General features: G+C 39.2%; 1 long non-coding RNA gene across 1 annotated transcript in view; it reads right to left on the reverse strand.

Moving 5' to 3' along the window:
* Nucleotides 1-13,565, reverse strand: part of LOC115015840 (uncharacterized) — a 49,470-nt gene extending 35,905 nt beyond the window's left edge. The window contains exon 1 of the long non-coding RNA XR_003833032.1: nucleotides 13,219-13,565. This is a non-coding gene — a long non-coding RNA (uncharacterized LOC115015840). The remainder of the gene's footprint in view (nucleotides 1-13,218) is intronic.
* Nucleotides 13,566-16,642: the final 3,077 nt, after the last annotated feature.

Consider the following 16,642-nt stretch of genomic DNA (forward strand, 5'->3'; position numbering starts at 1 on the left):
GATTTAAAAAATGCAGCCACTAGTTTAAGAATTGTGACCTTTTTTTGTTTTATTATGACCAATTTGGGGGTCATTTTCTGTATTCAAAAGTCGACTATATAGTACATGTTATGAGGAGAACGAAAGAGTGGCTGACATGCTGCAAATGTCTCCAGGTAGACTCTGAGACTTAGAGGCACTAAAGACACCACGGAAATATGACAATTTACAGAGCCTTTCCATAAAAACTCTAATAACGCGAGTTTGCCATCTATTACATTACATCACTGCTGTCATGTTGAAATAAATGGTATGTGCACCTCTGACATTGTTCAGTTTTTGTTTTTGTTCTGCTGGACAAAGTAGCTTCTACATGTTAGAAATTGCCATCCTTTCAGACGGTTAACTGCTGTCGTGGAGACAAATTTACCAACCACAGTCAAGTAAGTATCCGCATTTGCCTGCATGGACGATGTTAATGTCCAGCTTTGATGTACGATAGTAGCAGGAAACCGGGAGCTGCATAAATCAACACAGGACTGTTGATTTTGACCTTGTTCTCCACAGCTAAGACTCTCATACATCAAAGAATAATGGAGAACAAACTCTGCTTCAGTGGTAGTTGTAGGCGTAATGGAAGGAACTAGTAGCTGCATAAATCAACATGTTGATTGTTGACGCTTGTCTAGCTGTCTTTTCCCCCAAAATATGGAAAACAAACTACAGCACTGCCAGAAACGCACACATTACACACATACATCTCACCAGCCTGCGCAAGTCTGCCAAGCATATCTGATTATTTTAGACACACACACGTACACATGCACACATGCACACATGCACACACGTACACACCCCTATATGTGTGCGTGTGTCACGGTTTGGTTCGTCTCTGTGTGGGTAGGCTCAAACATTACGTCAGTCACACACGCGCACATCCACAGACAGAAACACGGCGATACACTAGACCATGCACATACTGCCACACACTCGTAACACAACTTTTTCTCCTCTCTCACACACACACACACACACACACACACTTTCCTCTCCTGGAGAATCGGACGTTCCCTACAAGCGGCCGGACCGACGGGAAAAATGTCTGGACAAATTTAAGACGCGTGCGCAGACACACACACACACACACAGAGACACACAACGGAACATTTTCAACCCACAATGTTGACTTTATATTCCTTTCCAGAGCCCTTCTATCTGCACGCTGGCCAAGTGAAGCAGCATTTCCCTGTTGAACACTACCGGGAAGCAAGACTGGGAGGTTTCAGGGCCTCAGTGATGTCAATGCAGGGCTGCACTCCATTCAAAAACGGGAATTTAATTAAATTCAAAGCCAAATAGGATCATACTATCTCAGTCATTTCGTTAATGCAATAATATCACAGCAATGAAAACATTCTTTCATATTTCTCAATCAAAGATGCGTGTAGTGCTTCAGAGAACCAAGCTACCAATCCGATGCAGTGACTGAATGCCAAAGCATCTTTCACTGTCTTGGTCTGCAGCAAGGAATGTTTGCAATGTTGCGTTGTTCATTTGCAAAGAGATTGAAAACCTGACTTAATGCCATAGAGCTGTATCATTCTTCACATAGCCATGTTTATCATAAGGATTCCACAAGCCACATTTGCAGAAAATTATTACTAAATTAAATAATAAATACCTGCTACTACAACTGTGTATAGTGACCTCATCGCTCTTGATGTGCGAAGATTCCCTCATCCTCAAATTGAATCTATTCCTAAGGGTTTTCTCTAGACACATAAATGACTATAACGTACAGTATGTTGCTAAATTGTAGTTATTCAACAGATTACATGTGGTACCCCAAACATTTGCGTTTCACTTTTTCAACCGCTGCTGCTAACTCATCTGCTCAGATACGTTACTTTTCACTCCACATGCTGTTTTTCTTCACTCCCTTTTTCTTTCCATCTCTCCATCTCCTCGGTTTTCACGCTGTCAAAGCTGCTGCCTCACTCTTCAGTCTTATTCAGGAGAGACTTTTTACATCTTTAACACTTTGCTTTATAACCCCACATGTATAGTCAAAGTGAAGTTGTGGGCCTGTGGTGCAATATTACTGGAATACATCCTGAAAAACAAAACAAGAAGCACTTGTTTTATCTTATCCTTCAAGACATGACTCCCATTTTAAAGCTGCTTTGAGTTCCAGGCAAGATACAGCCGGAGCTTTTCCCTACTTCACACCTTGCCAAACTAATCCTGAAAGGATTTTTATTATTTGAAAAACAAAAACATGAGGAGCGCTTGTTTTGTCTTATCTCACAACAGACACATCCCCTGAGGTTTTATTTAAATCTAGTAAAGACGCATAAAGTGCACTTCAACTATCGGAAAGCACACAGTTTATGTTTTATAGAGGTATGAAAGTTGACGATGTCCAAGTAACTGAAAGAACAAAAGACAGCAGAGGGAGTGGCCGACTGAAGAGATCACAAAAGCTACAGTGGATCTGTCAAGGCACGTCATCTGCCCTGGTTTCCTGAACCTCCTCCTAACACATGCTCTTCAGACACTAAACTGACATTTTTATAATGCAATCATTTAACTCACTGACTCATCTAAGAGAGCAAGAGAGAGAAAAGGTTAGAAAGAAACGGCCAAGGAGAGAAGTTCTCACAGCTTGGTGAAATCAGCCACTAAAGAAAAGAGAGAGGACAACTTGAGTGTGAAGCACTAAAAAGCCCAAAAGCCATGTTGCAGAACAAACGCCTTGCCCCCCGCTGTGCTTTACCACCCACCCCAACACACGCACTCACACACACAGGCCCGGAGTAAATTTAACTGTCAGCCGTAAAGTTTTCGACTATAGAAACTGATCTTTTGCCCCCTTTTCTCCCCCCACTGTTCCTCCTCCCACTCCTGTGTCTATGCAAATGAGTTGTTCATCTGTCCTTCTGTCCATCCTTTCCTTCTTTATTTCCACCTTATTGTTCTAAGCATTTCCTTTTCCTACTCTACTTATGTGTATCGCAGACTTGTTTTATTATTACTTTCCTTTCCTACTGTGTTACTTCCTTTCTCACTCCATCCATTAATCTATCCATCCATCCCCATCTCTCCCCACTCCACAGGCCAACACAGACCATAGACACTTCTCTTTATCCCATTTTCCTTATCTTCTCCCTCCTACCTCCCCAGAAATGAAAAACTATCCTTTCCCTCTTCTTCATCCATTCTTCCTTAACCTCCACGCACCCCCACGCCCCACACACACACACACTTCTGACTGTGGGCCTCTGACACCCACCTTCTCCTCTTCCCTACAAAAGTCTCAAAGACCCCCAGATGTGCGCCCCCTTAATTTCCATTTCAAAAAAGAACCACCTCCCTCCCTCCATCATCCATCTATCCATGCAGCCACTTGATCACACACACAGACACACACACACACTTTGAATAAGGTTTTCGCGAGAGACCAAATAAAGTAAAAAAACATGCTGACCTTGAAAAATACCACTTATCAGAGCCGTTAATGGAGAGTGCTGGACTGTTGAACAAAGTCTAATGTCAATACTAACCGAAGACTTCCCCTTTAAGAGAGTTTTATTTTAAAACATGCTGACCATCAAAAATATAATTCATCCAAAAAAAGGAACATGCTGATGGATGACAAATTTCATAAATCTCTTTGGTCTTCAAATGCTGGTGAGGACCCAAAGGGTGAGTCCTGATAAGGTCATCACTCGAGGATGGTTAGTGTTTTAAAAGGATGTGGTTTTGATGTTCTTTTCCTTCGAGAATAATCTGCAAAAACATTTGAGCACATTGTTGAAATTAGTCATTTATCAAAAAAACAAACACACCTAATTTCAATGACGTTGGTATGTTCCATAAATTAATTCCTTCAAAAGAACATATTTAGATTTTCCTGCAAACAAATACCTAAAAGTATTGTTAACTCCTGAATATGTTAAAATATACTACTGTCACAATCCACGATCCTATTTATTGTCCAGTACAAAGATTAGATATAGGGTGTCCACGGTGAGGACAGAGGATGGTGTGAGAAGAATCAGATGAGGGCTGCAGCAAACACTTTTTTTCCAGTGGCATCACACTGCAGATAAAGTGCCATTGAAATTCATGAGGAACCTGAGCTCACAGGTTATGGCTTACTGCCCAAAGTCAACCATTTCATTTGAAACATCAAAGAATTTCCTACATTATATATGATAAGCACATTAAACTAAAGTTTTTGTACCAGTAGAAGATGTTACACCTTTCAATATGTTGATGAAGCACTCCTAAGTGCTGTAAGAGAAGATGAATTCCTGCCTGTTTCAAAGTGCATGTGGTTTAAAGTGAAGCCCTGCGGGCATCAGCTCAAGCTGTCTGCATGGCTGTACCCTCTAAAGCCCAAAGCTTCTACTGCAAGATTATTTAACAGGATCAGAAAAGCCCAGCCCCATCCAGCAGAGAACAGGTGAGACAGTTTGCTGTATCTAACCACATTTCACTGGTTCTTTCAGATTTAGGTAGAAATGTCAAGCTGGACCAGAGGCAAGTTAAGGGTGTCATGTCTCCCTGTGCTTTCTTCCCGCTGTCTCTCTGCTACGGAGCAGCCGGCCGGGGTTACATGAATAAAATAACAAAAGAGGCCACCAGAATGGCCATTCAGCAATTACAGGTACTAGATCCATGCTTAATGTTTTTTTCTACAGTCCACACGGTCAGAAGCACGCGCAAATCTGCAGAGGCTGGTGTGGCTATTCGCTTAAATGAAGAAAAAAAAAAAAACCGCACGTTAGTCTATTAAATCATAGTTTTAATTTGACGGGACGCCATAAAAAGTCTGCCCCTTATTACACAGACAGACAAACACACTTGCACGCACAAATGCTCACCCTGACAGACACACGCATGCGTGCACAAAGAGCGAGGACAAAGACTACTTTGAAAAGTTACTCAGCCACCAGATGTTTTAGCCAGATCCCAGACTACAATACTAATGGGGCTGTACGTGCATGTGTGTGTGTGTGTGTGTGTGTGTGTGTGTGTGTGTGTGTGTGTGTGTGTGTGTGTGTGTGTGTGTGTGAGAATGGTGGAGAAAGAGAGAGCCATGTAGTTCTAAAAGCGAAAGAAATGAGCCCCGGTTATGTAGTTATAACAAGGCTACATGCACAATTTCACTAATGAAACATATCGCTTCATATTTCACACAGGCGGATAGAAATATTGTTAAAAGACAGTGTTAATATTATGTATGTACATATACATGAGCGCAGGACTTATTAAACACAAACACACCCACCTACAGCACAACAACGATAATGCTCTACGACTACAGGACAGGAGAAAAGGAATGTTTGCTTTGGACAAATATTGTTGTGACTGAGAAAGATCACAATAGCAAACAAATGTCAGTGTGTATTTACACTTGAAATGGAACTTAATTGCATTCTCTGAGCAAGTAAATGCAGTATTTTGACAATAATTGCAGCACGGTGAAGCACAGGCGACACTTTTCTTGCGTTACAGTACGAATAAGAGAAACAGAGATTTCGAGACAGATTTGATCTCAACGGAAGAAGATAAGTGCTGATGGACCGTTAGAATAACTGATAGTCATCTATCAACAGTGGAGAGATGAATTCTTTCCAACACTGCAGCATGAACGGAAGAAGTTGAGCATTTCTGATTCATTTCTGATTTACAGCAGCAAGGAACGGATGCCATATTAATGACATGTATTTAACTACAGAGGCTTGAAATAACCTGTAGAAGACTCAGAGTTGGCCTGATAGTAACTTAAGGAAAAGTGATATAGAAATATAGTTCTCGTGTCCCTCGTCTGTAGAACACATTAAAACTTGTCGATAAAATGCTAATCTTAGTTTCCTCCTAAGAAACAACAGGTGGATGTGTCCTATATACAATCAAGTGACGTTCTTTCATTCGGAATGCATCGACTGTGCCCTCACTTTGGTGTGTGACAACTTTTACCAGAGAAGCTTCCGCGATAAAAAAAAAACAAAAAAAACACTTCTACTTGAGAAAAGTCTCGCTGAATTAAGCATACAGTAGATGAGAAAAACGGTTCACTACTCTCTCCATCTGCGTGCTGCACAGCCTTTTCAGCTTCAACACAAAGAAGCTTACAACATAAATCACATTCAGATTCATGCCACTGTCACATTTTCCGTAGATAATTTTTTCGCTGTCTGTCTGCTGAGAGAAAACTGGAAGAAATTACAGATGGAGCCCCGGGTTCACGGGAACACTTGAACACAGTATACAAATTTACTCATCACACCACAAGTTTGAATACATTTTCACAGCTTGTGGAGCATATCGCAATCACTCTTTGTATAATCAAATCAACTCTCTTCTTTATCTGCTCGTTATACTCTACTGTCTGATACAACACAAGTGCAGTGACTGTATACATGTGTACCTACACTTGCTTTCAAATGCATATATATATATAATATTTGCATTTTAAAAAAAACATCATCCCAAACTATTCATTTGTGTTCCTCTTCTATTTCTTAGAGATATTGTACATTTATTTATTTATCTACTGCTAGTGTATTTCTCCAAATCACTTTAAAATACATGCCATATGTATTTTAACATACTTTTTTCTCTTTTCCTTTCTCTTAATATTACTTTCAAGGCTGTTGAAGCACATTTGGAACACTGTTAACAACGACCTCCTGAATACAAAGACAAATATGTGACATAGTTTATGGGAAGTCTTGAGGGGATAATATCCTGACAGAGATAGACATCCAGATATCCCTGTTGGTGTTCCCGTAGTTTTTGAAAAACAAGCAAGGCTTTACATAATACTCGGTTAACACTAGCAAAAAGAAATAAAACTCCAAATAATCTCTGACAAAACCAGATTCAAGCTGCATTGTTACTTTTTTTGAAAGTAGTGAAACAAGTTCAAATATCCTCTTCTGTGTGCTGACACCACTACTGTAAAAGAGAGCAGAAATCTATGCAAATAATACAAAGAAAAAGATTTAGCTACCGTGTATGTACATAAGAGTATAAATCATAAATGTCAAAAAAAATGTTATTATAAATGTACCTACGAGGACCTGATGTGACAGCTGCAAGTATGTTTGGTCCACTCCACAAACCACAACCTCATAAAATCCTGCTGCTATGAGAAATAGCCGTATTGGATGTAGTTCAAATTAATTATGTAAGGATTAAATCTTAAAAAAGGGCAATTGCCCAATAATTCACCTTAATTGTACAATTGATTCCCCTTTTATGATTTTTGCTGCAGCTCACTCAATATTTATCCTCACAAGTTATTGTAATTAGACTTTACCTTTTATTGTGGCACTCCATTTCCAAATATAAAACCATTAAGACGAAGGTTTTATTGACTATAACCACAACGAGAGCAACAATGCCGGCGGACAACATAAATCAAACTTACTTAAGTCGCAATTAAAAAAATATTTACTATCATCTTATAATGCAGAGCTAATGCAAAGACCTCAGGGCCTCCAAACGTTTCGTATTAGGCTCTCTGTGGCGCCAGCATTTAAAAACACATGCAAGTCTGTTTTATTCACCGAAAATCGGATCAGACTTCCACGACCGAACACACTCTGTCTACTCTGTTTCAATATAGTCACTGACAACTGTTTATGGGAATGCTACATTTTTCTCCGAATGACATTCAGTCATTAACATCGGAGCTCTATTTTACTACTTTCCTTTGCGAAACCCTTCAAACCTGAGACGACAGTGCAGCTTGGAGAAAGGTGGACGCTGAAGGCGAGCAGCAACTCAAAAGGCACACAGCGTTTGGGACTTGTGGAAAATGTTTAACTTACAGATGTATGATTAAAGCACAAAGTCGAATGTGTCCAACATGGAACATACAGAGAAAGATACCGCTGTGTAGCAAATGTAATTAAATCTTTTCATACGACACTACTTTTTGCCCACGCTTGAGCAAATGAGTATCGATTTCATTTCATTTTCAATTAGATCTTGATTTATTTGAAAGTTAATTGAACACAGCCTTGAAACAAATCATCCACTGTGTTTTTACATAAGGTCAAAACTCACATGAACAGTGATTTGATAAATGAACATGTGGGTGCGCAGGAAGCGTGAGTGTGTTGAGTATACTGCTGAGTCAAAGCAGTCAGAACTTGCAACTCATAACACATCACATAACAAGCCAGCAGGTTTCTCACACAAGTGAGCTTTCATTAAGTAGCTCGGGAGCCAAAGCTGTGTCGATTAAAAAAGGTTTCCAAATCTTTCTTGTACCAGAAAATACAATTTAACCCATAGTCATACAGAAAGTTGCAAGCAGGTGTTGTGTGGTTTTAACATACAACCTTTTGGTAACAACATAGTCTCATCACCTTCTACTGGTGCCTAAATCCCAGCAAGCACCACTCAGTCTCCACTGTATCATGACAGAAGGATTATTTACTCTCTCTGATCAAAGGAAGGAAAATTGTCCCATATTTAGGATTTGTCTGTCCCAAAAAAACTAAAAAACGGCAGGGGGGGGGGATCATTTCACCCTAAACCAAGACCATGTGCTCGTTATCTGAAGCAGGCCGTCTAAAAGACAGACTTAAAAGTCTAAAATAAGACCAAAGACATTAGAGACTAACTCAAGCCTAAACAAGGCTGTACTAACCACAGACAGAGAGTGGGGATGACATTTTGGGCATTTAGCAGACACTCTTTCCCTGAGTGACTTCCAGTAACTGCAGCAGGAGAATAAGCTCAAATCCCTGTATCACCCACGTTACAAGCAGCGAAAATAAAGCAATGAAAGAGCCAGAACAATGTGCCCAGACAGTAAAATAAGTTCAAAATAAGTGTGTCCTTGAGATATGAGCAAAAACAAGAGACTGTGTAATATAGAAGTGCGAGCTACAGAGCTGTGAGCCAAGAGAGCCAGAAGCGTTGCAAAAAGTTTTTTTTTTCTTTAAATAAACTATCCGTGACAAATGGATGTTTTCCTTTATCTGAACTGCAGGCAGGGTTGAGATGAATACCGGCTGATTGCTTTAATAGATGCTATCTTTTCCTGCTTATTGGAAACAGTGAAAGTTAAGACAGTCCTTGTTCATAAATAAATGGGCACGGAGATTAGAAATAAATGGCAGTTGCGAGTCCACGTAAAGAGGAATACTTTCAAAACTAAAAAGCATCCTATCCCTTCTGATCTTCTTGTGTTTAAACACTATAGGATCTGTGTTCTTGCAACGATTGCCTGAGCACGGATTTTATAATCACATGAGCTTAATGGTGAGCTATGGAGATGTTAGGTAAATGTCAACTGAGAACACTTGTGCTATGTCATTTGAGCAAAAGCTTTCCATACAATTCTGTGACAAATCAAAATATACAAAAGAAAAACGCCAGAAGGAAAACTTAAATAAAAATTAAAACAATCGCTCCTGGCGACACTCCAGTCACAAATAACAGTTCTTTCCTGTACTGTCTTTAGCCATGCGGGCATGTTAATATACCATCTAGAACACCAGTTTACAGAACAGCAATAATAAGCCAAGATTAACTGAAATCCGTCCTCGGTTCCTTCCTTCCTGAAGCAGGACACAACACTCTAAGAAAGGAAACGCGTCAGTCCGGACGAGAAGGAGAGAGACAGCAGCGACTGAGTGACGGAGGTTATGGCAGGAATTATAACTCGTAATCTCCTTACTGATGACAGATTTTAGCAGCTAAGGCAAAGCAAATAAAATACATAACCTCACCCGAAGCCCCTACAGTATCATGCAGAGAAGCTACAGGAGAAGCTCGGCATACATTTTACAAACTTTTATCAGTCCTGTAAACTTTTTTTTTCTGTTGAAAAATAGATTATCATCAAGCGTATTGGAGGTTATTGATTTTACTGTGTAACATTCAGTCCAGGTGACCCACTATTTGTAATAATTTGTTAAAGTTCCTATCTTTACACTTTGGCTCCTATTTTGTCACGCTTTCTTTGACAGATAACTATGCCCTTTTTTTATACATCAAAGTTTTTACAAAAAAGTATATAAACAAAAAGCAAACTTGTTTCTAACTTGGTAATTATCAATTATGATAACTATCATTAAGACTTACAAACGTGTCTCTTTCTTTCCAAACTCCTTTATGACCATGATCCTTTGGAGGCACATGTCCACCAATGAAATCACTGCAAATTCACCCCAGAAAAGCTGTTTAGACTGCGTTAAAATGTCCTTCTACTCTCTCAAACCGGCCTTTTTCCCTTGTAACACAGTATGGCTTCGAAACAACCAAATGCATGGCAGCCCACAAAATCACTACAGTTGTTCCTCGTGTCTTACAGAACATCAAACCATCAATAAAACACAGGAGATACATTCCAGCTAGTTGAACAGGACATTTCTGACTTCCCTCACTCCATGTGTTCTCTCTCTCTCTCTCTCTTTCAAAACTTTCTCTCTTCCCAGTTCCACCGCAGAGACTTCACATATTGCAGCCATATGAGTAAGCCATGGCTGTCTCCACGGCACACACACACACACGCACACACGCATGCACACGCACGCACACGCACACACACACACACACACACACACACACACACACACACACATACGGGAAAGAGTTTTACAAGCAGAGGTTCTCTTTAGGAAGTCGTCAACTGTTTTGACGTTTAATAGCAGCTACGAACAAGGCCGTAACATACAATAATATCCAGTGTCTGGAAAGAGTAAAAAAACGTAAAAAGTTATAACGCTAGATTGATACATTGCTAGATCACATTTTAAAGAAACTTGTTAAATGTTTGTAAAAGTTGAACAGTGGCATATTACATGCATGATATTGGTGGATATAAGAGCACATGAAGTGGACATACAACTATTTAAAGTTAAGAGATCAGACACAAGGCTGGTCGTATCTAAGGGGAAAACATTAGCAGGATGGACATGACAGGACAGCAAAGTGATGTCTGAAAAATATTCCCAACTATATTAAAAGTTGATCAAATAAAGCTCTTGATCATGATTCACTTTCACAGTGTCTTGAGTTGCCATTGCCAACTACTACATTTGAAATGACCCGTCAGGTTACAAAACAAATTAAAAAGCAGGAGAAAAACTTGATTACATCTTTAGGACTTGTAATAAAAAAATGTCACCATTATGCACGCAAACGTTACACATTGAGTTTACGTGAATACTGAATTTAGACAGTAATATCAAGAGCCTCTTAACTGTTGACTCAACTTTGAAAACAATTTTGTGACTTCGTAAAGTCTTTTGTTTTTCAAAGAAAGTAATAACAACAACCATTTGTCATAATCCTAAATATTATAGAAGACGTGTGGCTTACATTGCTGACAATGCTACACGTCAAAGGTTATGTGCTTAAAAAGTCTAAATAGTTACTCAGCGTTTACAGCCTCAGAATCAACAAAATAAAATACATAAATCACTTTTGCTCGTTAGTATTTTTCCTCAAGTGAATCCCACAGTTTTAGAGATGCGTGTGTAGCCTTTCAATTCTTTGGCCGAGAGCACAAAACTTTCAAAAAGTTGTCAGATAATCTTTTGCTACTTTTAAGAAAATAATTGGTTGTCACAACTTTAAGTGAGCAATACGATGTACCAATTGTAAAGCTTAGTCTTTATCTTTTAAAAGTGCTTAAAAAGTCAGTGTAACATTTAATCTAAATATATGCTTGAAATTGAAATGCCGCAAAGGTTAAGATGTAGACATGCTTCATATTTAAAAGGACTATAAAAAAAAATTGCCAGCGAAAGTTTTGCAACTTTACAAGGTGAATACAGTGAATACATTAATTAAATAAAGCACCTAATAAAATACAAACTTCCAGCTTCTCAAACAACTGTTAACAAGTGTGGGGTCAGAGTAAAGTCTCACGGGCCTGCTCTGCTTTTAAAAAAATACTGAGGTTATCTGTTGAATAAAAGTCGGTCCACACATAAGCAGTTCTTTAGGGGCCAGAATTGGAGAACTGTGAAGGACTATGTAAAAAGCTTCCTTGCAGTGTGTGCCTCATTGTACTGGCTTCACATACTCTGCTCTCCCCACAGAGTTGTCATGCCTACCCAGCTCCCTTATCTCAAAGGAACATCACAGTTTCTTACGACAGGGGGGGGGGGGAACTTTTTCTAAGTTGAGTGGAAATGCAACTCAGGCTTCCCGGCATCACTTATGAAAAGTTCAACAACAACAACAAATAAATAAATGCGCGATATTTGAGCTAATAAGTACTTAAGTTGATAAGAGAGGATCTATTGGGGATCTTTTACGACAATCCACATCCACCATGCGCTCTCGAGCTTCCTAACAATGAAAGAGGTGCAAAAACAGCGCCATACCGGCTGTAAACCACTTGACAAACACAATCTCTTTGATCTAGAGTGTCACTACTTTTCCACTTTTAGCCCGGTAAACTACAAGCATCTAACTGCGTTCATCTTTCAGCATAAACCTCTTTCTCTTACGACGTGCGTCATTCGCAGGACCAAGAAACCTGAACTTGAGTATCAAGTTTGAAGTCAGAATAGTAATGAAAAAGTTATCAATGAAAACAACAAAAAGTAACACATAGCAGTTACACGAGAGCTACTTTGGAGTGACAAAATCACTGCAAGTCACCGGCTGCTAGCAACTCAAGTCAGGATGCCACTTATCGTAAATAAATGTCAAAAACAAGAAACAAAACTTACAAAGAAACACAAACCTACTTGAGGCGACTAAGTCACTCCACGTCCCCTTGCTGTTGGCTTCAAACTCAAAGCAGTAGCGGTCCCCAGTAGCCCCCCAATTTGTATTTGTGTAGCGTTTGGGTGTCCTAACCTAAATGTAAATTGCCATGTGAATTCAAAGCGGTGCTGCTCTTTTCCTCTCTCTCATTCAGCAGATCCCTCTTTCCTTACCGACGCTGCTCAGGCCGTTAGTTACATAAGACGCAAACCGACTGCTGTCCGTCGTAAAACTACTAACGACCAACAGAGCAATATTTTGTCTCCTAAACGCACCATTGATAGCCCGGCTTCCTTTTAAGACGAACACATTTCATCTTCCCACTTGTCCGAGAGCATGCATTTCGCCATCTACAACTCCAACCGTGCATCGCCGATGCATTTTGTTTTGTAGCCGTTTACAATGCCACTGCACCAACTAGTAGAGAGGGCTGTGTGCATGGTGTGCATTTGTGTTCGTAGTGTTTCTTTTGGTGCTGCTTACCTGTTGATCAAAATAAGCATTAGCCTCTTTTCTCTCAGTGTGTGTCTCTTTCAGCAGCCTGTTAAGATGGTGGCTGGCTGGCTGGCTGGCTGGTTCGTCTCTTTGTGGGGTTTTTGTTTGTTGATGATGTCGAACGGGGTGACAGTGTCTTGGCTGTCTCTTTTTTCTTTGGTCTGAGAGGGAGAGAGAGATAGTTAAGGCTTCACGGCAACACATTAAACTAAGCTGATACCGACTGATTAGTGAGGTTGGCTCTGGTATTGAAATATTCCGATGTTATAGTATGTTATTTAGCCGCCCAGAGCCCGGATTTGCTGGCCACAGCAACCCAAAGCAGAGCAGCTCGTTATCTGTTATTTTTTGTTCAGACTAGTGTTATCGCTTTGCGGTGACAGGACCTCTCTGCCTGTCTTTCTGTACGCTGTGGGCATTACGTCAGAGGAGGAAGACACAGCAGCTCTATTAATATCAAGAAGCCACCCGAAGACTGACTCTTAAAGTGACACACACTGTTATCTCACTTATTTACACAGTTAATACTAAACCAAATAAACTACTCCACGGAAATCAAGAACGCGGACTCTTAAAGTGACACAAAGTTATATTTTATTTACACAGTTAATACTAAAACGTATCAACTACTCACTAACATGAAGAACTCCCACTCTTAAAGTGACACACTGTGTATCACTTCTTAAAACTGTTATTAAACCAAATGAACCACTCATCCAAAATCAAGAACACGGACTCTTAAAGTGGCACACGCTGTAATCTCACTTATTCACACCAAATCAACCACTATACTAAAAGTGACTCACAACGTTATCTCGCGTGTTTACACAGTTAATACTAAAGCAAATTAACTACCGCACTAAAATCAAGACCATTGGCTCTTAAAGTGACACACTCTCACTTATTTACACAATTAATACTAAACAAAAGAAAGTGTGACTTATAATGACAGAAAATGTTATTAAATTAATTTACTACATAGTAAGTACATAACTAGAGTGTGTTCATTCACAGCAATTCTCACCAAAACTAATTGTGTCTCCTTCAGGCTTAAATAATATTAATAAAAATGTTAAATGCATTTCCATCTGCATAGACTTTTTTTCTGAAAACTCAATTGTTTTCCTTGGTTTGTATTCTACTTCTCCTCTTTCATTGGTGGCTACTGCCTCATTTTTGCTTTACCACTACCAACTGTTGGTATGCATTAGCATGCTCTGCAGTCAAAATGAATGTACTTCACTCCAACCTAAGCTTGTAGTGTTTATGTGTGCACCAGTACGCACATGAAAACATGAAGCTCTGTTACAGCATGAGATACCAACAATATTGAGACCCACTCATCAAAGCATTGCTCTATCGCACTACATGGTGAAAAACACCACAAGGTATATTTAAGTTTTCAATTAAACACACTGACTCACTGGTAGTACTAACACCCTTTACTTGAGTAAAAACAGCAATAATTACATATAATATATTAATAGCTACTACTCCATTACACATAAAATCATAAAAACATTAGTATTAGCAGCTAAATGTAATTAAATATCACAACTAAAGGTTAGCGTTCTGAAGAATGGCCCCTTGTTGAATTACATGCAATTACATAGCTTCAAACTAATCGCATCCTCGCTGCACACCAAGAAAAAAAAGCTTCATATAAACTTAAAATACTTAATAAAAAAAATAAGGTTGTTTATGACTAATTTAGACATTTATTTGACCATCGACAGTTTTCTACAATTTATTGTATATTTGAACTAAGCTCTTAGATAGTTTTACTGGTATAATTTAAGACCATTTAATGTATCCATAAAATAAACCATATGCAAATATCTTACTATAGCGATAACAAGCATTTAAAATGTAAATAAATCTTCCACTGCCTCAAAATACATGGATACTCAAGTTAAGGTCTCACAGCAGGTCCACACACATCTTAAATAAAAACCTCAGGCAATCTGGTTTAAAAACAATGTGTTTAATATGAAACACATTTGATGTGGTCTTTCCTCTACACTGTAAGATCAGAGATGCATACATATTAATAACTCTTATCTGGTATCAGTACCTATCTAACCAGAGGGAAAATGAAACCTGGGTCAGCATGATCAACATCTCAATCAGTAAATGGATTTATAAAATGATAATATCCCTACTGGCAGCTAGTGTATCTACTGGGAAGCTCTGCAGATAGAGTATATGTAATGTTACAATTCTATCAATATTAGCTTGTATTGTCTTCTTTAATTTTATTCCAGGTGCAATGTCATTCTTGTACAGTTCAGCACCTAACAGCTAGTGGGTAGACCCATAGATGAAACAAAAATCCAAGTTCAAAATGCAAATTACTTCTATTGTCATTCTCTTGTATGTTTCTCTACATGTCTGTGTTTAAGTTCTGCAAAGAGAAGACTTATTAATACGATTAAAATGTTTCAATATAAATTGTGTGCGATAATTATAGTAAATATTACGTTTGGAAATTAATCTACAAGACAAACACAACGTAGGCATAGATAGAACAAACGGAGGCAGGCAGCACAGATAGCCTCTCGATAAGGTGAAGTCATGCCTCCAGGGGGATCATGTGACCTCTTGGTCTCCTGATGATCCTGGTTGAACACAGGAGCCAGACTGCTGAACTTCTAGTCAAATATCGGATTTAATGGATGCTTTAATGCAAGCCACCTTGTCCTGAGTGCATGAAGATGTTTACTGTGGGTGGGCCAAATGGAAACAAAGCAACCTAAAGACAAGATGAATGTTTTAGTATTGCGCGGCCATAATGCAAAAATAATCAAAGAATAGTTTACAGGAATGTTGTGGGGGGGGGGGACTGAGTGACATAAATAATGAAAATGCCCTCCTTAGTTCGGTATGAAAACCAGGCTGTTGGGCAAGTCTCTCACCCTTCCCTTCTCCCATTGCCCCACAGGGAGGAAGGGACTGTGAACCTCCTTTTTGTTTCTTTGTCAAACACTGCCTTTCCAAAACCAAAGGTAAGATTGTTTTGCTAACAAAGGCAATACTACAGCCTCCAGGCATACACACTGCTGGATCTACCACCTGCTGAGTGGTGCAGACCACAGAGAAGAAGTCACATTGAAAATATAATACACCGGCCACCTGCTGCATGTCTTGCATATAAACCTCCCACTGTTTATTTTTGAAATGTCCCATTTTCTTGCCTTCCTATATTATTTTATTCATTTCTTCAACTATTTCTTCTTATCAAGAAAGAGATCGTGTATCACTGTCCCATAGTTTCCTCTTCCTATTTGTGACTAATATTGTCCTGTTGGTAAGGAAAATATTCATCTTTTGTTCCCATCACCCAATAACATGGGGTATATTAGATAATACAGTGCAGCAATCTACCTGTGATCACACCCAAAAAAGCATTTGT

Source organism: Cottoperca gobio, chromosome 11 (genome assembly GCF_900634415.1).
Source record: "Cottoperca gobio chromosome 11, fCotGob3.1, whole genome shotgun sequence".
Classification (NCBI taxonomy): domain Eukaryota; kingdom Metazoa; phylum Chordata; class Actinopteri; order Perciformes; family Bovichtidae; genus Cottoperca; species Cottoperca gobio.